The following is a 27,423-nucleotide window of genomic DNA, read 5'->3' as shown; positions in this document are numbered from 1 at the left end:
CAATATCATAGATAATCATATATGAATGTTGTTTGACAAAGATACGCTAAGGGGGCACCTGGGTGGCCCAATTGGTTCAGTATCCAGCTCTTGATTTCAGCTCCCATCATGATCTCATTGTTCTGTGAGTTTGATCTCCATAGCCGGCTCTGTGCTGGCAGGGTAGAGCCTGCTTGGGATTCTTACTCTCCCTCTCTCTCTGCCCCTCCCCACCCCTCTCAAAATAAATAAATCAACTTAAAAAGAAAGATTCTCTAAGATGTTTCCTTTTATCTGTTATTCTCATAGAGTTCGGTTTTTCTCAAGTATGTACAGCAAGTTACTACCTGAATGCAGAGGTCCTCTGAAGGTTGAACTAACATTTTACATATGAAATAATAATTATTTAACTCAGACACAGTTCATTTATTACATCTTTAGGAAAGATTACTGCTAACTGCTAATTTCTACAGTGACTGGCTGCTGTGCTCAGGTTGAGGAGGGGGGTCATTTCATGTTTCAACAATGGAAGCATTGTGTGAATAAAGTTGATGGTGTCTAATGTACCTTGAAATGTGCCCTCAAGTAGGTTTCTATTAGTAGAGCCAGAGACTTGAAGGGAAATAGATCTCAGTTTTAAGTAAATTAGAACTCCCATACTACTTCAATTCATTAGTAAAAAACATATGTTGACTTTTAAGATGAATAAAGCATAGATATCCAATGTGAAGCAAAATGCAGGTTAATGGCCTCAGGTTGGTGGCATGTTAATTATGGTGCTGGTGACACTCTGGGTGAACAAGACCATCTCATGGCATGTGATAACACAACTGTAACAAAGCCTTAAATTAGCTCACAGTCAAAATGATATTGTTAACTCTTCAAAATTGTTGAAAACTAAATTAACCTAATTTTTCAAAAATTGTAAAATTCTCAAAGTAAGCTTGCAGTGAAAGTGAGAAGCCTAGATCGCCACAATCATAAGAAATCATACATTTAAAACTTTCGCACCAACGGCAACTCATTGGTCATGATGGAAGCTTAATTTTTCAGAGTATCCCCTTTTAAGTGATTAGTTAATAGTGAGGAAGGCATGTGCAATTGCCACCACGAAATCCTTTTTGGCTCTAGTTCTAAGATAAAACTAGAATCCAAGGACATCTTGTCACGTCTTCTTGTTCCTACTCTGTTGTAAGGTGTTATCCTTTCTCATGAAACGGCTATCCTTTTTCATGTTGATTAACGGGATGTATCCTAACGCGCTGCTCTTCTGGTTTTGTCTACTTGCCTCCCACATGCTAATTTCCATTCATCACAGGAGCTGGTGTTATCTTTAAAAACATACTAGGTCCGTCAGTCTCAAACCCTGCAGGTTCTATTCCATTAAAAGGGAAAAGTCAAAACTTGTTTCTAGCTTCTAGCAGATGGCTGGATCTGACCTTGTTATCCTCTGATAGCTTTTTCTCCCACTCTGCCCTGTCCACTCTGCTCCAGTTAGAGCTTATGTACTATTCTTCACATGCACCGGGCGATATTTTGAACCAAGGCCTTTTTTCTACCTGTTCGCTGTGCCCAGAACACTTATTTTCAGATATTTTGTATGGCTAACCCCCTAAAAAACTTCATGTCTTTCTTTGATGAGGCTTACCCTCACTAACCTATTTTACACAGCAAACCACTCACCTGCCACACTCACAATTCCACTACTGTTTTCTATTTTTATTAACCTTACCTCTTCATCATCCTCTAACACACTATATTGTATATTTATTTATTGTGCATCCATATTGTTTATTATCTGCTTTTCTGTGCTAGAAAAGAGATATTTGAAATGCTATGCTGGTAAATTGGCTCTAAAAAAAAAAAAAAAAAAAAAAAAAAAAGACCTGATCTGAATTGTTTGCATGAATTTCGTGGTGTCAAATATTCCCACCATCGGCAATTGCAGTCAATGACTGGCTCACAAACATCCTAAATAACTAACAGTCTGCTCTCATAAACTGAGATTTGCCAACTCCAGTCCACCACTGGATGTCTGTGGGTTTTGTCCACAGGTATATCCCTAGTGATAGCTGCTAGAAACACACCAAGTGGCAGGTTTATTTATAAGTTTATAAAACAGTTCAGACATTAAATTCATGCTTGTTGATATCTTAAAACTAAGTCTAACATAAACCAGAAATAAATCAGTAATTTCCACTTATATTGAATATGTTCGTCATGAACTAAATACTTTAATGAGAGTAGGAAAGTAATACTGAAAATTCTCTTCAGTTCTTAAATTGTTAAATACTTGCACATTTCTTAATTTTATAAATGACCAACATTACATACATTATCTTTTTCCACATGGGAAGCAACTCCAGCTAGGCTTTACAAGCTACTGCATTGCTTTACAAACTTCAGTAAAAATAAAGCCTTATTTTCAAATTATCACTCATTAATATTACTTCGTTTTTCTTTTATAGACTTAATAATTATAAACAGTTACCATTACGTATGTCTGTCATTATTTTCAAAGCAATGATTAAACCTCGTTTCACATTCTTGGTCTACATGGTGAAATTAGCTTTTGTTCTTGTTTCTAACTGTGGGACTTGGTTTCTTGAAATGCTTTTAGTTTTTTACACAAATTAAAAGTAGGCAAAGTTCATAGGTAGATATAAATAGATATAAGTATAAATATATAGATAAAATTAACATAAATGGGATGGCTAATATTATTTAAAATAATTAATTGTTTTCTCTGGGAAAGGAAAAATGACAAGGTCAGAAAGAAAAACCCAGTATTTTAGAGAAAATAATGGATTTCATATTTTAAAAGTCAGTAACATAAAATTTAACAAACTTTAGTTTTACAGATGATTAAAATTTGAAAGTTAAAAGTAATATTAAAATACTAAAACATCCTAAGGTGTGTCCCTTTTAATGCAAAAGATAGCTTCAGATGAAAAGAAAATTAGGATGATTTTCAAATGTATAAAAACAGAAAAATGACAGTCAGTTACTGGGAGCATGAAAGAAATTAAGTAATTTTCAGATGAGGGGCAAAATTTCAATCTCAAGTGACATTGGGCAATGCTAGAAAAAAATATTTCTTGTTTACTTATTCAAATAATCCGCCAAAATCTTGAAATTAATTGAATTATATTCTACTTCTACAACAGATTAGGAATTTACGTACTTATGACCTGGGGTTGCTTAAGAATGAACTAAACTTGTCATTTACCGTAAGAAATATAAGAGAGCCTTGAACTATGCCAAAAGCAAATTTGTGGTTGTTGGCACACAATGCTTACTCCATTAAGCAGATCAACGTAGGTAGGAGACAGGCAGGACATTTAGCACCTGCCTTTTCCTGGAAGTTCCCGTTTTTACAAAATCTAACATGCTTTAAAATAACCAGGAGGTTCTTATCTGTGAGTTAACTACCAGATATTATTGCATTTGATTATACACAAAGAAAATCTGTCTATATATTTTGTTTCTAATTCTCTTGTTTTATCCTCTTATCTTGTTTTCACATTCCTTAAAACTACACACTGTACTCATGCAATGTCATGATATATTTTAATACCTGAGAGAGGCATTATTCCAACTTTAATAATCTGTTGTTTTTTAAACATTTCCTAACGTAAGGTGGTTACTGACAACTTTGGGTTTTATTCCAAGTGGACTTAGAAACTTTCTCAGATTTTACCGAACAAAAAAGTCTTTTAGAAACAAGAATTGCGATTTTATTAACAAGTGACATTGTTAATACTTAGTATTGTTGGAAGAATATCTCTTCATAGTTATATTTATACATTCTGCTGTTCTGTTTTGCAGAGCATAGTCATATTTGAAGACATTACTTTGTTTTTCTACTTCAGTTTAATATATCTAATTTGTCTTTCCTAATCAGCTGTCATATAGACCTCTAACTATATGTAATTTTCAGCTTTGTCTTCTTATCCCACTAAAATTTACCCAAAAGTTCTCAAAGCAATTCCATGCACACAATGTATCCTAAATCTAGGGTTATCCCAATCCTAATCTCACAGACCAAATTTTATGGACTTCCGGTCTTGCTTTTGGGTAATCTGTAAAATCATTGACTATCTTTGAGTATTCCTAGTGGTCCTGAGAACAGTCTACATGTACATATATAATAAAATAATACACAAATCAAGTGACAAACACATGGAAACATTTAATTAGCATAAACTTCTGTACGTAATATTTAATAATATTAACAAATAATATAGTATAAGCTATTTTCTCATAATTTGTCTATTTTTATAATTTCAGGCATCCTATAATTTCTAACTAACTTGACAAATTGGCAAGGAACAAAAACGATTTACATTGGCAAGGAATCAAAAGATAGCAACATCTACCTTGATCCAAAAATATAAAAATTATGATATAATGTGCTAAGGAAACTTACCTAATCTGACCAATATTTAAAACTGGAGCCTACCTGATACAAAGATGGATTTTAAGGGGGAAAAAAGCAAAGAATCACAACCAGTTTCTCAAACCCGTTGTGAATAGATGAGAGAGTAACCCGTTTCTCCCATCCATAGAAAAACATAGAACAGTTTAATTTCAGGTTTTATTATAAATAAAGCTGCTATAAACATATATGTGCACGTTTTTTGTGCACATAAGTTTTGAAATCCTTTAGATAAATATCAAGAAGCACAATTGCTTGGGGCGCCTGGGTGGCTCAGTCGGTTGAGTGTCGGACTTCAGCTCAGGTCATGATCTCACAGTTTGTGAGTTCAAGCCCTGCATCAGGTTCTGTGCTGACAGCTCAGAGCCTGGAGCCTGCTTCAGATTCCGTGTGCCCCTTTCTTTCTGCCTCTCCCCTGCTCATGCTCTGTCTCTCTCTCTCTCTCTCTCTCTCTGTCAAAAATAAATAAACATTAAAAAAAAAAAAAAAAAAGAAGAAGCACAATTGCTGGATTGTATGATAAGAATAGGTTTAGTTTTATAAGAAACCACCAAGCTGTTTTCCATTTGGCATTCCTACCAACAATGAATTCAAATTCCTGTTGCTTCACATCCTTGTAAGCATTTGGTGTTGTCAGAGTTCTGGATTTTGACCATTAGAATAGATGAGTAGTGGTATCTCTTTGTGTTTTTAATTTACATTTCCCTGATGACATATGCCATGAAGTATTTTTTCTTACATATGTCCCCCTTTATTTCTGGCTTTTTCCCAGTAACATTAATTTTAAGTGGTAACTAATTCATTTAATAATCTTATTTTAGTTATAATTAAGTTAATTAATTCAATAAGAATTGAACACTCATGTTCTCACCACCCAGATTAATGACGGAATTCTGCAGTCTCTTGAACATCCTTTGTGCTGTTAGCAAGTGTAACACATCTCTCTACACATCTATCCTTTCCTTTCTGTCCTTGCCACCACAAAACTACAAACTCCATGCTGCATTTGTCATCTAATTGGTTTTTCTTAGTTTTACATCGTATTTACTTATTGTTAAAAAACATACTTTCATGTATTGATAATATTTGAACTTTTTGTGTATGGACACTTACTGTTCTTTTTTTCCACTCAATCTTAGTTTTCTTGGAATTCATGTATGTGGACATATGTAGTCGCAGGTCATTAGTTTTTTATTATTGAATGTAATTTGATTGTATGAACAAAACACAATTTCTTTATTCACTAACCTACCATTGAATGTTTACCACCTCCACAGCCCAAAGGATTTTGCTATTAAAACATTGCAGTCAAGAGTTTTTACAGATGCAATAATCTCTCAGGAAATGCTTTATGAGGTTGATGTTGTGGCTAATTTGTGGATTACTCAATCAATTTAATGGCCATAAACATCACTTAAAACAGTAAAATGGAACAGAGAAAATAAAACATAATAAGACAGAAAATATGAGAATGTAATGTCAGTAGTAAGGTCTACACACTTATTAAACTTTGTTTTAGTCATGAGTGTGTGTGTGTGAGAGAGAGAGAGAGAGAAAGAGAGAGAGGTCTATACACACTCCAATGTATAGACCTAGGAGTGAATTGACTTGGTCATTGAGTTGGAGCTTCTTCAACTCTACTGTATTTTTAATCATGTGTACATATTTACTGATTTGCTAAAATATAAGACTTCTGATTAATTCATAATTTCTCCGATACTTAATACTGACAAATTCTTCTTGCTACACTGATAGGTTTAAATATTATTGTATTGTCATTTCAATTTGTACCACAACCTTTACTAAGAAAGATGCACCAATATTTGTATGCTTGTCATTTGTGTTTCCTCTCTTGTGAAATGTACATAGTTGTATTAGATGTATTTACCAAAAAAATATTAAACTGTTTTTCTTTTTACTTATGCTTTGTTCTTTCTTTCTTTCTTTTTTTAATTTTTAGGAGTTCTGTAAATACTTAGGCATTCTTAGGTAGCTTAGGTGGCTCTTGCTAAGTTGTATATGCTGTAATATCTACTCTGAAGTTTAGACTTTCACTTTCTTCATAATGCCACGTGATTAATTAAAATATAACTAATTAAATATAGTTGAATTTAAAACAATCTTCCCTTATGGTCAGTACATTTTTAATACTTTTAAAGAAATTTTTATATCATATATCCATAAGCCTATTTATACATATATATATGCATTTTTCTCTAAATAGTTATACTTTTCTCCCTTTACATTTATTCTTTAATGCATTTCAGATTTATTTTTGCATATAGTTCAGTTTAAAACTCATATCTTACTATTTTTTCCAAAAACTTCAAAAATCATTGAATGAAGAATTTGTCTTTCCCAGGTTGTAAGTCAAGATTTGCCAGTAGTTGTTTCCTATATACGGATCTCTTTGGTGGTTTAATACATATTCCTTGCTTCTAATCATTTGCTATATCATCTTTCCCTTCGTTACTCTCTCTCTTAATCTCTCTTAATATATTAAGTACTAATATCTGGTACCGGTACTTAAACTGATGAATTTTTTTAAAGTTCAGTTTAGTTTTATTGTGTTTTTGTGATTCATTTCTTAACTTTCTTATACCCCAATTATATTACTTCTACATTAATTGTTTTATTTTGCTTTAGTCAAGTGCGTAGGATATTTCCAATATTTTGGTCTTTATCTGACACAACAGAAAGAATAGTTATCCTAAAGTAGTTTCCTCAAATTTCCTATAAATTCAATGATATTGTTATAGAGTTGTATGATAATGGACGATAGCTACATTTGTGGTGAGCACAACATAAACTATAGAGATGTGGAATCGCTATGTTGTTTATCTGAAAGTAATGTAACATTGTGTGTCAACTGCACTAAAAACTATCCTATAACTTGGGATAAATGAAAAGAAAACTTTAAATGCTAATTTGTTATATTCAAAGCACTTAATTTAAATAAGTTGATTTTTGCGATCTTTAGTTTCCTCATGCAAATTATATTAATAAAGATTACAATGCCATTTGGTTGTTTGGTATTTAAAATTAGCTAGTGCATGCCTGATGCCCGGCATTGATCATGATTCTGATTAACAACTTCACTGTCTATATACAGTTTCACCCAGCTCCATGTTTTTCTTAGCTTTTGTGAAGACATAAGACAGGAAACAGCACAGCATACATAGCAACAGCATAGAAAAGTATCATAACTTCCAAGCATAAATTCCCATGACTCACTTATTTTGTATTGCCTGCAAGGTCACTGCATATGACACTGAGTTGCGAAACAACTTCAAATCAGAGAAGCAGTCATCACTAGAGTTGACTTCAATGTTTCTCTCAGGATTATGTAATTAAACAGACATGCAACCCTTAAGAGTATGTGCTACTTCCCATTCTCCAGTATAACTGTAACCCAGTAATACCAACTCGTCATGGCGTGATTATCCAGGAGATACAAGTGTTTGTCTGACATAAAACTTGGCCCAGTTATCAACCATGTTAGATCCTGTATAGGCAAATTCTTAACAATTTCATGAGTTATCGTTTCAAAGAGAATGTAGAATGTAAAATCAATTTCTTAGACTTCATCTCTGTGACTGAAGGATAGGTCACAGAACCAGTTGTCAATCATTTTCCTCCCACATTCAACTTCTAGTTGAACGTTTACAAACAGCAAGGCTCAATAATGTCATCATTAATAATGTAAATTTAGTAGTTTTGTGTATTTTCTGTTTGAAATGTAAAGTGTGCAATAAAAGTAATATCATATTTTTATCATAAAGCAATTGAAAAACTGTGTTCCTAGCAGTATGATGGAAAAGATCTGAAGATGATTCTAATACGAACAGCTCCTAGATAAATTGAAATAAGCATCATTTTATTGCATTGCTAAGTTCACAGTAAAGGAGAGATCAAGAGTCCTCATAAAGGAAGAAAGGAAGGAAAGGAGAGAGGAAATGGGGGGGGGGGGGCAAAGCAAGAAAGAGGAAGGGGAAAATGAAGGGGGAAGAAATAGTGAGTGGTACCAAGAATAATGGAACTCTTGAAACAAATGTTTTCAATTCTGTGGGATCAGAAAACTGACCCTTCGAAAACATCACGAGTGAGAGAAACTAAAGTTTGGTTTTCTATATTAAGTCAAAAACCATGAAGAGAACTATATTTGTCTCAGCTCCTTAGGAACAGTTTGGTTCCTACTTATTGCTATTTTAAATCCTTCCTATTCAGGGTTGAGATTTCTCAGTTTAGACCCTCAGAATACCCACAGATTAAATCCAACAAAATAAAACAAACAAGAAAAAATGCCACCATGAGTAAGGGTCAGAAAAAAAGACAGAAAATATTTAGATCATCGGGATTTTAGCTATCTGAAATTTTAATTTACAACATTAAAAAAGTATGCTTAATACACATAAAGAAATAAAAGAAGAAATATAAGTAATGGAGTAACAATATGTCATTAAAAATAATGAGGATTGTATGTATTAAATACTCATATATTTAGAGATGAATAATATAATCATGGAAAACAAAAATTAATTGATGGGATTAAAATAAGACTATAAATAAATAGCTGATGAGAGAATCATGAATCTGTAAAGCACCACAGAGAGATAAACAGATTGAAAATATTAAAGAGAGGGCAAAAGACACGGAGGAGAGATGTGGAGGTCTACATTACATCAAAGAAATGAAAATCATCATATAAACCTTTTGTAAGAATAGAGAATATCTTTATGTCAATGGAATTAGAGGTTTTCTTAAGATACACAAAGCTGACTTGTAAAAATTTCTTTTCTTCAAAGGACATCAAAAAGGAAGTGAAAAGACAAATGACAAAAAGGGAGAAATTACTTGAAATAAATGTATTTGCAATGAGATTACATCCTAAGAATATAAGAAACTCCAACAAATTCATATGTAATAGAAAAATAATGTATTGGAGAATTTGACAAAGACTACAATAGGATACCAGTTTAAATCCATTAATTGGCAATAACCAGTTAAGACTGCAATGTGATGATTAGACACAAACATAGGAGATGGGTACTTTTGGTATACTTGCATTGGAATCAGTTCAGAAAACAATATAACATCACTGCTTAAAATTGAAAATGCAGATCCCCTCCCACCTTAGCAATTGCATTTCTGTGTCTGTACCATAGAGAAACTCTTACAGACATGTTATCTTTTTAAGAATGCACCTGGCCATCCTGCTTAAACTACCAAACAACAACTAAAAGGAAACATGAAAATGGAAGCAACTCAAGACTTTATCAAAAGATGGATAAGAAATAATGCTATACTCATATAATGGGGGACTTTACAAAATTAAATATTGATGATCCACATCTATATAAAACATCATAGATGAATAATAGACATTTAATGTTGACTAAAAAAAGCAAGTCACATAGGATAGTTTAGACTTAGATACCATTTCCTGAGGGTCAAAAAAAAAAATGAAAAACTACCTTTTGTTTTAGATTCATATATATTTGTCATTGAGGTGCAGACAGAAACAGAAACATCTCTCTTTGTAAGGGCAGAAAGAGATTCACATAGGGGATTAAAAGCTGACAGAATGCCTTGCAGGGTGGGGAAACAAAGGGCAGGAAAAACTTCATTGACCAGAATATCAGGAGGCTGAAGAAAATTCTGGAAAATACTTAGTATTCTCATTGGCTGGTAGCCATACCAAGGAGATGATTAATATTAGAATATTTATATGCAGTTAAAAATCCTCCTCTTTGGACATTGTTGGGGTTTCCTTCTGCCTTCTAAATATACATGGTTCTCAATATCACAGTCTAACCAAAAATTCTGTTGGCCGTTGTGGCAAGAAACATGGTTCTAGGCTTCTTTCTGATGAGGCAGGCAATATATGAGAAGATAAAGTTGATGCTGTGTTGTAAAAAGATATGCTGCACAACAATAGTAAATATAGTTTTCTTTTTTTTTAAAGCAGTGATAAATACAAAATTCAGGATATTTGTTACATCCGTGTAGCAGAGGGATAGGGAATTGGGGGAATACACATGTATAAGCATAGGCATTGGTAAAGTTCTAGTATTTGAGTTTGCTGGTGACAGTTTCGTTTTAACAAATAAAATGCTAATTATAAAATTTGAAAGATTGCAAGAATATTTTATTTAAATATTCAAAACCCAAACTATGTATTATTAGCACATGGACTTAATTTACTGCAGCGAAAATGTTTATAAGTTGCATCAGCACATATTTTAACAACATAAATGCTTTGATCTATTATATATGAATACATTAAGTATTGCTTAAAAAAATAACTTACTCAAATTCAAAGATGACCAAATAAATCACATGTGTTTTTACTCTGTTAAAATATATTAATCATTCTATTTTCCTTATCTGACTTAGTTGGGGTTTTTTTGGGGGGGAGAGGTGGGGTGGAGTGGAGAACTGATTATACCTAGAAACAAAGAAAGATTGTTCTTAGAAAAAGTCCCAGAAAAGAGCAGTTAGCAAATTTAATACATGGATTTAGGCATTAATCAAATTTTTCACAATAATATTATTTGCTTATAATAAATTTGTTTATAAGTTTTCCTTTAGCCTATGTAAGATACCTCCTTACTCCCTTCAATCAGCAGCCATAGAACTCATTTTTACCATGTTGCTATTCCAAAGTTGCCTAGAGATTAAAAAAAAATGTTTCCCTAACCTAGACCAAAGCTCTATGTTGTAAAATAATATTAACTAATATATTAAAAGACACCCTGAAAGAATAAAATGAGGCTTACTATAAAACTAATCAGTACAGAATAATAATTATAGTATATAATTATCTTAAAACACCTTCTGAGTATAAAAATAATTATTTCAATGAATCCAAAGGGGAAAAAAGCAAATGTGTGGTCATTTTGAGATAATGAGACATATCTGTCTATCTGACAGATTGTCATTGTTTATTTATTTTTTTATATTTATTTATTTGTTTTGAGAGAGAGAGAGAGGAAGAGAATCCCAAGCAGCCTCCACACTATCAGCCCAGATCCCAAAGCGGGGAAGCAGTGCTATCTCACAAACCATAAGAACGTGACCTGAGCCAAAATCAAGAGTCAGATGCTTAACTGACTGAGCCACCCAGGCGCCTCTGTCATTGTTTCTAAATGAAAATAAACAGTATTTCAAACTCACAGTAATAGTCCTGATTCTGTTTTTATATCAGGTAAACTAGTAGTATATATACTTATATATATGAGATGTTTATTAAATTACTTCAGTGAAAGCTTTCCAGAAGTCCTTATGTCTCTTATGTCTAGAACACAGTGTTATATAGCAAAGGTCTTCATTCTTTTAATATATATATATATATATATATATATATATATATATATATATATAATATATGTTTTCATTAAAATAGGCATCTGAAAGAAAAGGATTTTACTAGCCAAGAAAAAATATTCTAAGTTCAATTCATTTGAAAAGATAATTACTGAATATATGTATATACACTGAATATGTGAATACACACACACACACACACACACACACACACACACACTGTTTGTTTACCTGAAAAAGGTAACCCATTATTTTATCTTTTAAAAAAGGACACATTTTGTAGTGGAAAAAAGAAAAAAAAAAGGATAAATGAGTTGGTAGAACAACAGCTACTGCATAGGTCTTCTCTGTTCATTCCTCATGCTGAGTCCTTTACATTTGCTGAACAAATAGCCAATTGTCGGTGGCGAGAGTAGAGCTATTCAACTGTGCCAGCTACTACCACCTGCTGCAACTAATTAACTGTGATTGTAAGGTAGTAAAGAGGTGGCAGCATTATAACCACCTGAAATTCTTGGTTTGAGAGAGTGCCCAGAATCCTAGGGCATTCAACCAACAAAGACAAATTGTTCAACTCTAACAGAAGGTCTCTGAAGTTATTTATTTAGACTTGCTTTTTTTCTTTTACGGTGTTTATGGTTTTTGGCTACTTATAATATCAGGTAAACTAGTGAATCGATATAGTTCATCTGATATCCGATAATTCAAATCAGCACGGAAATCAAATCAACTGCTATTATCCAGCTGAATAGATTTCATTTCTTCCCATAAAAATATTTCATTTATCCTGAAAGATAGAACATGGCTTTTAAAGGAGAAATTAGTCTCCCAAAGTGATTTGCGTTGCAAGATTTATCCAAAATTTTCAATGTCTCGCCAAACGGTTCTAAATGAGTAAGTGTACTGATAAACCTCAGTTGTTACAGAAAACGTTATTAATCCCTCAAAATGTAAAGCAGAGCCCATCAAAAGCAGTGCAATCAATTACTTCACCAACATTATCTGATGTGACTTATTGGCATTGAAAATAGAGTCCTCAGAGAAATATAAAATGGAAATACTCCAGAAATGGCAATTAGGCTTGCAGTCTTCCAGTCAATTCTCTCTCCCTCTGTGTGTGGAACTATAATTAATACTTGTAATGTCTGAGTGTGGGATTGCCAATGCAACATTAGGGAATATAAATGGATAAAAAGATAAGGGTATTAAGGAAATCATTTTATAAATTCAGGAAAAAAAATTACCGAACAAAATATTTAAAGTGTGGGACCAAAGAGTTTGTTGTTTGTTTGTTCATTTATTTATCTAGTGAGAGAGAGTGAGCATGGAGAGGCAGAGAGAGAGAATCCCAAGTAGGCTCCGTGTTGTCAGTCCAGAGCCCAGTGTGGGATCCATCTCACTGTGAGATCATGACATGAGCCCAAAGCAAGAGTCAGGTGCTTAACTCACTGAGCCACCAAGGCACCCCACCAAAGAGTTTTTTTAAACCTAAATTATTCAGCTAATCGCCCTGATTGTGGGCAATTGTCTATACTGGGAAGGCTACTGCCTTTTTTAGCAAATTGATTAGCAGTTGTTTTTTATAATCAATTCCAGAGTCAAGTCCTTTGTCAGATATATGACCTGCAAATATTTTTTTCCATTCTGTGGTTTTAATCTTGATAAAGACTAAATTGTTCTTTTAACCACCATACCTTGTGTATCATATCTAAAAAGTATTTTCCAAACCCGTGGGTAAAAGTAGTTTCCAAACTTCTAGAGGTTTTATAGTTTTAAGTTTTACATTTCGATCTGTGATCCATTTTAAGCTAAATTTGCCTATGGTGTGAAGTATGTATCAAATATTTTTGTTGCTGTTGTTAGAAATGGATATCTGATCATTCCAGTGCCATTGCTTGAAAAAAAAACGTTCTTCACTTCAGTTGCTTTGCGTGTTTGTCACAAATCAGTTATCTATGTACTTTTGGGTTTATTTCTAGATTCTATTCAATCATCAATGTATTTTCCTTTATGACAATTCCCCAATAAGTGATTACTGTAGCTTTAAAATAGTCTTAAAACAAGATAACGTTAAGTCCTCCAATCTTATTCTGTCTCAGAATTTTGGCTTTTTTGATTTCCAGAAGAAATCTAGAATTAGATTTAGAATTTTTACGAAATTGTGTAAATATTCGGACTTTGAATTTATTGAATCTATCGCTCAGTTGTGAGAAAACTGTCAGTGACGTTGGAGGCTATACGGAACTTATTCAAATCTGTCTATTCATGTAAATTTTTAAAATCACTTTTAAAGGTTGTTTATAAATGTCCACTAATGTTGAACATATACACAATATGTGATTCAGCAATTTCAAACTTCATACCCAACAGCATTGTGTAAATCTGTGTTAAAAGACACTTAGAAGAAAGTTAATATCAGCATCTTTGCATTAGCCAAAACAATAAAAACAAGAATAAATTCATAAATTGAGATAAAAGGTCAGCACACAGCAAAATAAATGCACCACTCTACCTACAATATTATGTATGAATCTCCAATTAATTAAACAAATGTTACTTAAAAGAAATTAGATATTAAAAGCACATCATGTGATTTCTTGTAGTAGAAACATTTTTAACCTTAAAATTATATTTCTCAAGTAACATTCTTTTTTCTTTTCAGTTTTCAATACAGTGTTATTGCATAACAGGGGAGTGTATCTGTGGGAAGGAGGGAAAGGATAATGACTGGAAGGAGAAGGAGGAGGGCCTGTGGTTGTTAGTTACATTAACCTATCTCTTGTTTCTTATATTGTGCTTCACAGTATAAACAAGAGGTTTTTTTTCTGATGTACAGTGATACAGTCTTAAAGAAAACTATATTTCAGAATGTTTATTAAATACTGCGTAGTTACAATATAAAATTAGTTCTGAGTGATAGAATTTATTTCAGTGATAATCAATGAACTATAATTTATAACATAGTTCCCTAATATTCAGGGTCAATCCTAGATTCTTTTTAGCTCTGGTTAAAGACAAGAGCATTTTCAGGGGGAAAAAAGTGACGAAAGAAAATCAGAGATACACTTGACCTCCATTATATTTAATTTACAATCTACCTAAACAAAATGTTGATCTCAAAAAACAAACAAAGAAAAAGAAACTGCAAAATCCCAAACTTTGTAATTAGAGCCTAAAGTTGGTAAAATAAGCAATTGGATAGAAACATCAATGATGAATACAAATATGCTTACAGCAAAATATTTTTTTATAAACTAATTTAGAGGTAAGGACTGAAAGCTTATGCTAAATGCCATTTTAAAAATTGCAATTTATTGAGGCACTTGGGTGGCTGAGTTGGCTAAGCATCCAACTTCAGCTCAGGTCATGATTTTACAGTTCGTGAGTTCAAGCCCCCCATTGGGCTCTGTGCTGACAGCTCAGAGTCTGCAGTCTGCTTCAGATTCTTTGTCTCCCTCTCTCTGTCCTTCCCCTACATGCCCTCTGTCTGTCTGTCTCTCTCTCTCAAAAATAAAATAAACATTAAAAAGTTTAAAAATTGAAATTTATTTTATGGAGAATTCCACAAACTTATGAAAAAGGATAGAAAAAATGTGTACTGCATAACATGTTAATTTATGGATAACTGGTATCATATTTTATACCATAAATAACATATCCTACCATATACCATGCACTACTAGAAACATACAAATATTATGGAAATTAATTTTAAAAACAAATGCATATTTAGGTATGTGGGCCCCCAAATAACTTTATGGAAAGAAAGTCATACTATATGACTCTACTTTTAAAGGAAGATGATGCTTAATAATAATTCTTATCCTCACAGGACATCCTACAACTCTTCTATGATTTACTTATTACTGGATTAAAATAACTAACTTCATGAGCAAGAAGTTATATTTCACTGATACTTATTTAAAAATGGAAATCTACGTAGGTGAACATCACATACTTAATGACTGTATAAATATTAATGCTGTTTCATACTGCACACTATAGAGGAACATAAATGAGGTGAAGGTGTATTGTCTAATATTGAAACTTAAATAACTTTAACTAGAATTTAAATTCTTCATGCAAGAAAGAGAAATGGACATTTGTGGAAGTATTCCCCATTAGCTCTTTGTTGATGGTATTCATGTGACATGTTTTTTCACACCTCTGAAATCTCATACAGTTCAAGTCTCCTTAAACACACTAATAGCAAGAACATATCTATTAAAAATAAATAAATAAATAAATAAATAAATAAATAAATAAATAAATAAATTTCAAGTACCACTTAACTGATTTTTTTTTTGTGAAAAGCCATTTATAAAACAAAACCCATTAAAACAAAACAATGTGAGCTGCTTTTCAATAGACATCGTAATGTCATTTGATTTATAGTTTTAAGAAAGAAATGAATGCCATAAGACAGAGTTTACCAGTTAAAAAAATAGTTATGCTACACTTGTACTTTGCAAAGCATAGAGTTTTAATTACTTGGCCTGGATTTGAGGTGGGTTGACTGAAAAATGTGGTTATTTGGTGGTGATTAGGAAATTTCCCTGTAAATTTCTGAAAACTGTGTGTCTTTAAGGTAATGGATGCTAGATCTAAGACTTCAAAAAGTCTTTAAGGGATAGAAAATAATGCCTATGCCCTATTAATAAGAAGCTTGCTCCTATGAGGGAAACACCATATGCTCCATTGAAATAAGTAGGAATAAGGTCTGTCTGAATGTAATCTGTGTAAAGTCATTCAGAGAAATTAGCATGGAACTGGTCCAGAGAATAGACAACTGAAAGAAAGGGGGAGCCCTATCCGGCAATGCCAGGTAGAATAAAAAGAATGCCACTGTTGAGTTAATTTTCTATTTTTTTTTCAGATTAGTTCATACAAGTCCGTTATCCTAGCTCACTCAAGTCTTCTAATTATATTCACAGGAGGAAAGAAGCTAAAATGGTAATTTATGATGGTGTGAAACTTTTTCAAAAGTCTAACAGGGCTATAGTGTACGGAAAATTAAAACAAAATTTCCTTTGCCCTGTGTTAAAATTCTTGTTCATATGATCTGACATTATAAAATGAAAGTAAAACCTTTTGGGAGGAGAAATTAATTACACATTTCTTCCTAAGCCTTTCCTGTCAGATATCTTCCTATTATCATGTATGTTATTGGTTTTTAGGCATTTTATGACAAATTTGCTATCACTCTTTCTTCTAGAAAGATGGCTTCTGGGTACCATGTTTAACTCATAAGCACTCTAAAGTTTCACTTGTGGTATTTTTGGTACAGCTTATAATAAAATCATTTGCCCTCTGAGAACAACTATAGCTAAAGTGGGGGAAATATTTTTGAAGGCATCTGAGAATTTGTGTGACAGATTTTGAGAGATCATGATCCTTGAAGAAAGGAAAGTTCATGGAGATAAACCCAAACATTGTACATGCATGTATATTCCTGGAGTAATTTAGCAACTCTAATGTGGGATGGTAATAAAAAGAAAAGCACACTGTTTTTCTTTTACTCTCACATTCCACTTCTGACACTTGATTGTGTGTGTGTGTGTGTGTGTGTGTGTGTGTGTGTGTGTGTGTGTGTGTTTTCCCACACTGACCAATTCTGCAACACCAGCTGGGTGTCCCAAAATTCAGCTCAATTGTGACACTAACCAGAGTTAGTTTGAACCCAAGAGTTAAAACTCAGTCCCACCAGACTATTAGCTCCACCTCAGATCCAGTTGAAAGTAATTTGTCTCTAGGTTATGCACAACTTCTGTCCCACATGTTTACAGGTCAGAGGTTCCCACAACCTCCTCCTCAGGCTCTATAACCTGCTGGAGTAGCTCACAGAGCTCACAGAACCGAGGACAACAGTTTACTTACTATTGCCAATTTATTACAAAGGATATGATAAAAAATACAGGTGAAAAATCAGATGAAGAGATACATAGGGCGAGATCTGGAAAGGTTCCAAACACAGGAGCTTCTGTCCCTGTGGATTTGGGTTGCATTACTGTCCCAGTAACTCTCTGAACACCATACCTGAGGATTTTTATGGAGGCTTTACCATGTAGGCATGATGCATTGTTAATTCATTTTACAGCCCCTCTCCCCTCCTGGAGGATGGGGTAGGGCTGAAGGTTATAGCCCTACAGTTGCAGCTTGATCTTTCTAGTGAGCAGCTCCATTCAATAGTTGCCTTATTAGGAAAAAAAAAAAAAAAAAAAAAAGGTATTCCTATCACCCGAGAAATTCCAAGGGTTTTTGAACATCCATAACAGGAACCCAGGTCAAAGACCAAGTATTAGCAGAAACCAGGAGCGGAGACCAAATATATATCTCTTGTTGTTTCACAGCCATGACACCTACTTAGAGGCAAACAGGATTTTTAGGGTCAAGATTCTAGTGAATAGGAGGTACAGACCATTAAACCCAATTCTCTGCATTTATTTCCTCACAAATATTTGTGATTCCTAAGTTGCTCATGATGAAAACCTAAAAAGACCAGCAGAAAGTGACAGAAAGCCTGAGTGGAGCTTTTGCTGATCTTATAGTGTGGAAGAAAAAAAAATGGACAAGTAAAATAATGGTCCTAGTAAAATTCACCAGCTCTCAGATGGGACCTCTCAAGATCTACACCCTGAAATTGAGCTAAAGTCAGAGGTAGAACAAACCTTATAATGGTTGACACTTTGACTGAGGTCATCTTAGTTCCTGAATGGATTGAGGAGATCTCTTCCTACTGTAGCTGCCTGACAGAGAACATTATGAAAAAGAAAAACATATCAATCATCCAGAGCTTCTGTCGTCATTGTAGAACATTTGGCATTCCACAAAAATTACTAGGTATACTAAGGAAAAGAACCAGGAAAAAATAAGAACATTAACATTTTTTTTTAATTAAAAAAAAAACAAAACAGTGCAGTATGGATCATATTTTCCAATGGGAAAACTTTCAACAATTAGAGGTGCAATTCCTGACTTAGGCCTGATGGTGGTGTAAAATAAAGTATAGAAATTAAAATAATATATAATAATAAACAGTAAAATTATATTCCAAACCTTGAAATATGCACCTTCTGATATTCAGTATATGTCTGATAAATGTTGAATATGATGAAATGTAGCCCTAATATACACTCAAAATTTATTCAATATGGGGCTCCTGGGTGGCTCAGTAGATTGAGCATCAAACGCATGATTTTGGCTCAGGTCATGATCACAGCGTCATGGGACTGAGCCCAGCATTGGGTTCCATGCTGAGTGTGGACCCTGCTTAAGATTCTCTCTCTCTCTCTCTCTCTCTGCCCCTCTCCCCGACTTGCAAGTGCTCTCTCCCTCTCTCTAATAAAATATATTCAATATACATATATATATATATATATACTCAATATATTACATTGCAACTCCATGTTTTATCACAAATTTTACCTTAAACAAAGTGTATCTATAATATATATTAACATAATTAATTCTATGAAGTTACATTTTAACTTTAAAATATTAAGGTATAATTCATAAATATATATTAAAATAGTCATTTTGTGTGATGTTTGATGAGTTTTGAAAAATATATACAATCGTGTAAGCACTATCTTAATCAAGATATACAATATTTTAATTGGATCAAATATTTATTTTTGTTTTGTTGTAGAGAGAGAGAGAGAGCACAAGCAGGGTAGAGGGGCAGAGGGAGAGAGACAGAGACAGAGAATCTTAAACAGACTCCATTCAGAGCCCCAAGTGAATCTCATCAGAAGGCTTGATCTCATGACTAGGAGATCATGACCTGAGCCTAAATCAAGATTCGGAAGCTTAATTTGAGCCACCCAGGTGCCCCAAATTGATTCAAATATTTTGTAGTTCCCTAACCATCTGCAAATCCAGGTAAACACTGATCTTCTTTGTCACTATAGATTAATTTTGTTTCTTCTAAAATTTCATATAAATGAAATTATATAGGTATATCCTTTGGGGTCTGGCATCTTTCCTTATTAAGATGCTATCTATGTTCCATCTATGGTTCATCCATATTTTTGTGTGCATCATTTATATTACTAAGTATATACCACAATTTGTTTATACATTTATGTTGATGAATATTTAATTGTTTCAGTTTTGGGCTCCTGTGAATAAGCCTGCTGTGTGTATAGTATACAAGATTCTATGTGAACACGTTTTCATTTCTCTAGAGAAGTACCTAGGGGAAAAATTACTGGGTTTTATGGTGAGTGTACATTAATCTTTGTAAGAAATTGCCAAACTGTTTTCCAAAGTGGCTGTGTCGTCTCATTCTCCCACCAACAAAGTATAAGGAGTCCAGTTTCTCCACACTGTCACTAAGGGTTACTAATATTGGTCGTTTAATTTTGGCCATTATGGGGAGTGTGTTACAACCGTTCATTGTGTTCTTATTTTTATTTCTCTGATGACTAAAATGTAGAGTAGCTATTTAAATGCTTGCTGGCAATTTGTAGATCAGATTTGGAAAATTGTCCACATCTTTTGCCAATTACAAAATCTGGATTGTTTTCCTATTATGGAATTGTAAATGCTTTTCATATATTCTGGGTATCAGTTTTTTGTCAGGTAGATATGTAGGGGTATATTTGCTGTTTTCTTTTAGTTTGTGACTTGCTTAGAAACCAATTTATATTTTTAAGTTTTTATAATTCCTTTTAATTTTAGAATTAGTGCTTTTTATGTTCTATCTAAAAATTGTTTGTAATCTCAAGGTCATAATGGAGCATTCCTATGTTTTCCTCTAATTTGTTTTATAGTTTTAGCCTCGTTGTTAAATCTGATATCCATTTTAAGTTAACTTTTGGGGAATATTACCTAATTATGCTTGCCTTCTATTCCCTAGAGTGTTTTCTTTATATGCTTTTATTTTAAAATGGGTGTTCAATTTGAATTTCTCAGCCTGCTTGCTTTTCCTAATAGTAAATTTAACCTGTAGTGGTTAGAAAAATTCAGCACCATTACAATGATCCAAGAACAGAATATTTCATAACTCTCCATATGATAAATGTTTATCACACATGAAAATGCTGATAATGAACCAAGTGATGAACACATTTTATTTTGCAAATGAAAACGTTAGAAAATCAAATGTCTGATCTCTTTCCCACATTGTATTTTTTCAATATATTCACAACTGCAAATGACTATAATTAATATGACTACAATCAGGTCAAATCAGGTCAAACAAATAACAAATCATTTGAAAATCATGATTTCTCAGCTTTCCTTGTAAATTTTTTTTAATGTTTATTTATTTGTGAGAGAGAGACAGAGTGTGAGTGGGGGAGAGGCAGAAAGAGGGAGACACAATCCGAAGCAGGCTCCAGGCTCTGAGCTGTCAGCACAGAGCCCAACACAGGGCTCAAACTCATAACTTTGAGATCATAACCTGAGCCAAAGTCAGCTGCTTACCCACTGAGCCACCCAGGGGCCCCTCCTCAGCTTTCCCTGTAATTGAGAAGTAGTGCTTAGATACTATGCCCTTTAGGGTACACTGAACTTTACTAGAAAACCCCGAGTGCAATTGTAAAACATTGGTACTGATTTTTTAAAAGTAAATTTTGACTTGCCATTACAGAATGCTGACCACGTGCTAACTACCTGGATCCACAGGCATTAATTAGGTAAATAAAAATAAAAAGTTTGGTGAATTGTTTGACAATACGACCATTACTGAGAAAGGAAATATCTATGCTGCTGAGAATCTACTAATAGAGAGAAAGACTTTAGTTTCAATGAGTAAGACATATTTGCAAAATTTCAAACTATGAAATCAATTGCAAAATGCCTTTTCTGTTCAGTCCAATAATACATCACTCAGAATATCACTAATTTACAACTCTCTGGGGCATGTAACATATTGGAAGTCCTTTCTGATCAATGCTAAGAAAACCACTGTTTACTTAAAAGCCATACTAGCAATGATTTTCCTTTGCTTGCCACTTTGATATCTTTCAAATATACGATCCAGTTGTATTTATCAGCAACGTGTTATAAAATTCTAACCGCCAGTATTGTGGACACTGTGCATGTTCTTTAAAAGTAACTAATGCAGAATGTATATTGAGAGAAAAACAACATAATTTGCATTATTTACTCTAATTCTATATGCAGAAGAGGGAAACAGCAAAGATCTGTCAATTATGTGTCTGACTTGATATCCATTATAAAATGAGAATTTAAGTTAAACATATAATTGCATCATTTTCCTGATCACACCAATGATTATATTAATCATTCATACAACCATCCTTCTGCTTTATCTACACTTTAAAGAGAGAGCCAGGGTTTTTATTTCCTGAATCTAAAGGTCCAGCATTGTCTTTTACAATCCTAGGCTTGTGGAAGATTAAAGTTTTTTCCTGAGGTCTTGAAGTAAAGCAAACATCAGTGTGGATAATTTATATTTTGCAGTAATTCATTTCATTCTGCTCATATACATACTTCATCCATATTTCCTTTTCTTATATTTTATTGTCCTAATTTGCATAAGAGATAAGATTTAATGCATTTTCCTGTTATGTCTGTTTATTATTTAGATCCAATTTCAGTGTTTTATTAACATTTCAATTTGGAAATCAGAAATACTCCCTAGTATACACGATGGAAAGGACATTAAAATAATTATTAATCATCAGAATTAGACATAAAATTTATAAAATCATTATAATCCCTAAACCTAATACCATTTTTCATTTATTGAATACCCATGCCTAGAACTTTGCTAATTGCTTCTCATATATTATCTCATTCAATATTTACAAAACCTCAAGATAGTCATTTTTACCATTTTATAAGTAAATTTCAAATGTTTTCAAATAGTTAAATAAATTGCCCAAGGTTACAGATATTCAGTTTGTAATTCAAAACTCTCTATTAATTAAACATTTTGTTAAATATTATATTAAATTATATTAATTTCACAACTATAGAGAATTATATTTCTGTATAACTTCCTTTGATTTTTTTAAAGTACAAAATACAAATATTAACATTATTTCCTACAAGTGAATAAGAATCAACTTATCCTTCCTTAATATTTTTGTGTTGGAATTGGGAATTTTTAACCGAAAAACAAAAACAATAGAATTTTACTCAAAGAAAAGTGTTAAACTACATGACAACAGTAAATAATAAAAGTAGATTCTTTTTTTAAGTTTCTTTATTTTTTTTTTTTTAATTTTTTTTTTTCAACGTTTTTTATTTATTTTTGGGACAGAGAGAGACAGAGCATGAACGGGGGAGGGGCAGAGAGAGAGGGAGACACAGAATCGGAAACAGGCTCCAGGCTCCGAGCCATCAGCCCAGAGCCTGACGCGGGGCTCGAACTCACGGACCGCGAGATCGTGACCTGGCTGAAGTCGGACGCTTAACCGACTGCGCCACCCAGGCGCCCCTTAAGTTTCTTTATTTTTGAGAGAGTGAGCAAGCCGGGCAGGAGCAGACTGAGAGGGGGAAAGAGAATCCCAAGCAGGCTCTGCATTGTCAGCACAGAGCCTGCCACAGGACTCGAACTCACAAACAGGGAGATCATGCCCTGAGTCCAAATCAAGAGTCAGATGCTTGACTGACTGAGTCACCCGGGGTTGCCTTATAAGAGTAGATTCTTGATACAAAAATACAAAGAGTATCATCTCTGACTCCTGTGACACTCTGTTCCCAGTATTTAAGAGGAGGACTAAGGTTTGACTTCAAAGGAGGGAATTTACTGTGTGGATTTCCGAATAATTTTGTAAGAAAGTTGGCTCATCCCTAAACGCAGAGTAGTTGTGTGGAGGGATACAAATGCTGAAAAAAAAACTTATTTAGAGCATGTCTTATTTAAAAACTTATTTAGAGTTTTAGGGGGAACTATCAACAGGCATGAAACACTTCTCATGTCACCTACATCATCGTTTATAACAATGCAAACCTGGCAAAGAAAGATGTGGAAGACAGCTCCACTGATACTTTAGGACAGAGTGAAGCCAGTAGCCTCTAACAACAGTGATGAAAAACAATTACAGAGCATGTGTATTTCCATAGAGTGAAATCTAATACACAAAGACTGAAAAAAGAGCTAAGGTAATAAGAAAGAAAATCATAGCATGATAAAATTTCTCAACAAAGTTAAAATTGCAAAAAAAAATTACTTTTAGGGGAAAAGAAAAAATAATAATAGACAGCATTAAAGAACGTAGGTATTTTTTTCTGGAAAATATTAAGATTATTTGTTTTCTATTTCTGTATGTAGTCAAAGAATTTTCACCTTTTATTTGGCCTTAAAATTAATTTATGGACATTATCACAACATAAATCATAGAATACTTGCTTTAAGAAAATAGATTCCCATATAGTTGGCACAAGATCCTTCTAGAGATTAGTTCAATGTAGGTGACAATTAAACCCCTAGAGAATAAACCAATTTAAAAAAACTCATTAAAGAAAAAACTCAGGATAAATATACTACATATTCAAGTGGAAATCTATGTTATTTGTCTTATCTGAAGGTAGTCCAAAGCAATTTGCTATCAACATACATACTCTTTTTGGATTGCAACATTAAACTGAAGTTCAGTTTAATCTTTTTTATTATGATCTAGTTATTATGTTAAATGCTCTGATTCTTAAAGATGTGCATAACTTTTATCAAGGCTGTATTTATTCACTTTTCTCAGAGTTTAGGTCCTCTCCTCCCTTTATGCTCTTTTTACCTTTTGTTCGGATCAGATCATTTTGTTCTCAGTCAAATCAGAGACATCATCTTCTATGTGTGAGCCTCTGCCTTGAATAGCCTAGGTATTTACAGTGCAAATTTTCAAAACTTCCTATTTTCCTAATGTCTCAACAGTCCCACAAACAGGCTGTGAAGACCCTGCCCAGGTGATCAGGTGCACCAGTGTGATAAGGCTGGTCCCTGCCACAAGTTCCCCTTCTTGCCCCTCCCTGCCTGTGACCTGTTGATACTCAAACATGTCAGTGAAATCTCCTCCTCTCTCTTGTTGGTATATTGAACGGTGACCACCCTGCCAGTAAAGACCCCCACAGATTCTTAATTTTTCTCTCCTTTCTCTCTGGGCTCTGCACCTTCCTTGCTGAGTCACTCCAGCTGCCCCTCCTTGGCACACCGTGCCCTCCTCTTCTAGATCTGTGCCATAGTAAATCTCTTCCGCTGCCATAAGACTTTCCATGATGTGATTCTATCTTTGTACCTGATTAATCATCAAAAAAGCCCACCCTTTGTAGTGACATAATTATTCCTTACATCAGAGTATTCCTGACTAACACAGTAATAATCTCACCTCCAAAAAGTGATACTAATTTTAAATCATTTATAATAGAGACACTAAAATAGACTCTTAAATATAGGGAACAAACTCTAGTTACCAGAGGGAGGTGGATAGGGATTGGGTGAAAAGGTGAAGGGGATTAAGATTACACTTATCATGTTGAGCACTTAGTAATGTATAGAACTGTTGAGTCACTATATTGTATACCTGAAACTAATATAACACTGTATGCGAATTATTCTAGAATTAAACAATAATGAAAATAGAGACTTATGCTTTTTCTTTTATGAGTGCCCATCTAAAATATTAGACTTCTAAAATATGCTCTTAAAGATGCCAGTGTTGACATACATTTTTATGTCTACCTCTCTTGAGGCTGCATTAAAATTTTACTAAAGGGACTTTAAAATGTTTTTTTTTTTTAATGTTTTTATTTATTTTTGAGACAGGGAGAGACAGAGCATGAGCAGGGGAGGGGCAGAAAAGAGAGGGAGACACAGAATCTGAAGCAGGCTCCAGGCTCTGAGCTGTCAGCACAGAGCCCGACGTGGGGCTCGAACTCACAGACCGCGAGATCATGACCTGAGCCGAAGTCGGACGCTTAACCGACTGAGCCACCCAGGCGCCCCTAAAGGGACTTTAAATTACAAGGAAAATTAAAACGAATAATGAAAACATAAACTACATTTTGGAAGTGGGTTAAGAGCATGTAAAATTTTGCAGACCCAAATTGAAATTCCAAAATGAAATTTCAGCCAGAATCAAACTGATTGTGCCTCAGAACCCCAGAAAGGCACGGGAATTAGGTCTTTCATTAAAAGGTAGATGTGGGGCTGAAAAGGTAGGATGGGAGTATTCTGTATCTTTTTGCACTGTCTGATGATTCCCATCTCTTGCTCCTACAAAATATTGCATATTTCTTTTACTGGGAGGGGGAAACTGGGAGCATGAACTCCAGAAATGAAGCTTGCTGTGGGGTGGAAAGAGTTTCATTAAAAATACTGAGATTAAGAGAAAGCTGATATGTACTGAACAGTGAGAGCCCTAGCAGTTTAACCCTCTAAGCTCTGCCAGTGTGACCACTAGGTGGACAGCAGTCAGAATTCAATTAGAGAAGCTATTCATTCAGTATATATCACAATTCAGTCACTTTTCCCCTTCGGTCCACTGCCCATCTGTTGACACCTCCTCTCTCTCCTAGTGGCTCACTTGTAATGGCCGCATCAATGAGTTTCATGTTGTCACTTTGGGTTGGGTTGGGCCCGTGCGCATCCCAGGTAGAGTGTCAGAGAAAGTAAAGAGAGAGTGAGGTCGACGTTCTTATTTGTTTATCTCCCTCCCTGCAGAATCACTCTTGTATGATGGCCTCATGGCTTATCTCCACCCCTCTTTCTGACACAATTCTGCTACCACTCCTTTCCCTCCTATTTTTTTTTTTTTTTTTTTTTTTTTGGCCAAGGATGGTTGAGAGCTTGCCTATTTATAATCTCCAGGTTAAGGTATCATCCTTTGTGTAGTGCAACTAGGCACACACACCTTTAAATATTCCTTTTATAATAAATCCTCATAAAAAATAATGTGTCAATTGTAAAAAATCCGTATCCTGATCTGTTTCAGGGATAAACTATTATTTTCCATTGTAACTAGTAATTGAGCTGAACACTAGTTATTTTGTGATTGTTAAAAAAAAAAAATAATAGTATTTAAAGCTACAACTTTTTCTCTAAGAACATCCCTAGGCATTTATTATAGGTTTTAATAGTCACTATTTGGTGATTTTCTGTCATCTAAACTTTTAAGTTTTGTTTCTTCCTCTTTCCAGGAGCTCTTTATAACTGTTCTGTAGAAACAGATAAACCAAAACAGAAATTAAAAAAAAAAAAAAAGTATAGTGTAGAAATTTCCAAATGACATCACATCCATAGTATTGGGGAGGAGGTCTTTAGCATATCTATTTTGGAGACAAAATTCAACCTATAACAGTAATATATGCTATTTTTTTTTAATTTCCTACACATTTTAATCTGTATATTGTGATACTGTCTTAATTTTGGTATATTATACTTTTTTTTTCCCTGAGAGAGAGAGAGAGCATGAGGGGGGAAAGAGGCAGAGAGAGAGAGAGAGAGAGAGAAAGAGTCTTAAGGAGGCTCCATGCACAGGGCTTGATCCCACAATCCTAGGATCATGACCCAAGTTGAAACCAAGAGTCAGGTGCTCAACCGACTGAGCCACCAAGGCACCCCACTATATTATACTTTTTAGAAGTCTTATCTATATATAATATAACTAAATGCTTATATTAACTTTGAACTAATTCTCATATTCATACTCAAGCTAACTATCTGCAAAAAAAAAAAAAAAAAAAAAAAAAATTGGCAAGTCCAAAATACA

This window comes from Panthera onca, chromosome C2 (genome assembly GCF_046562875.1).
Source record: "Panthera onca isolate mPanOnc1 chromosome C2, mPanOnc1 haplotype 2, whole genome shotgun sequence".
Lineage (NCBI taxonomy): Eukaryota > Metazoa > Chordata > Mammalia > Carnivora > Felidae > Panthera > Panthera onca.
This window is presented reverse-complemented; position numbering follows the sequence as displayed.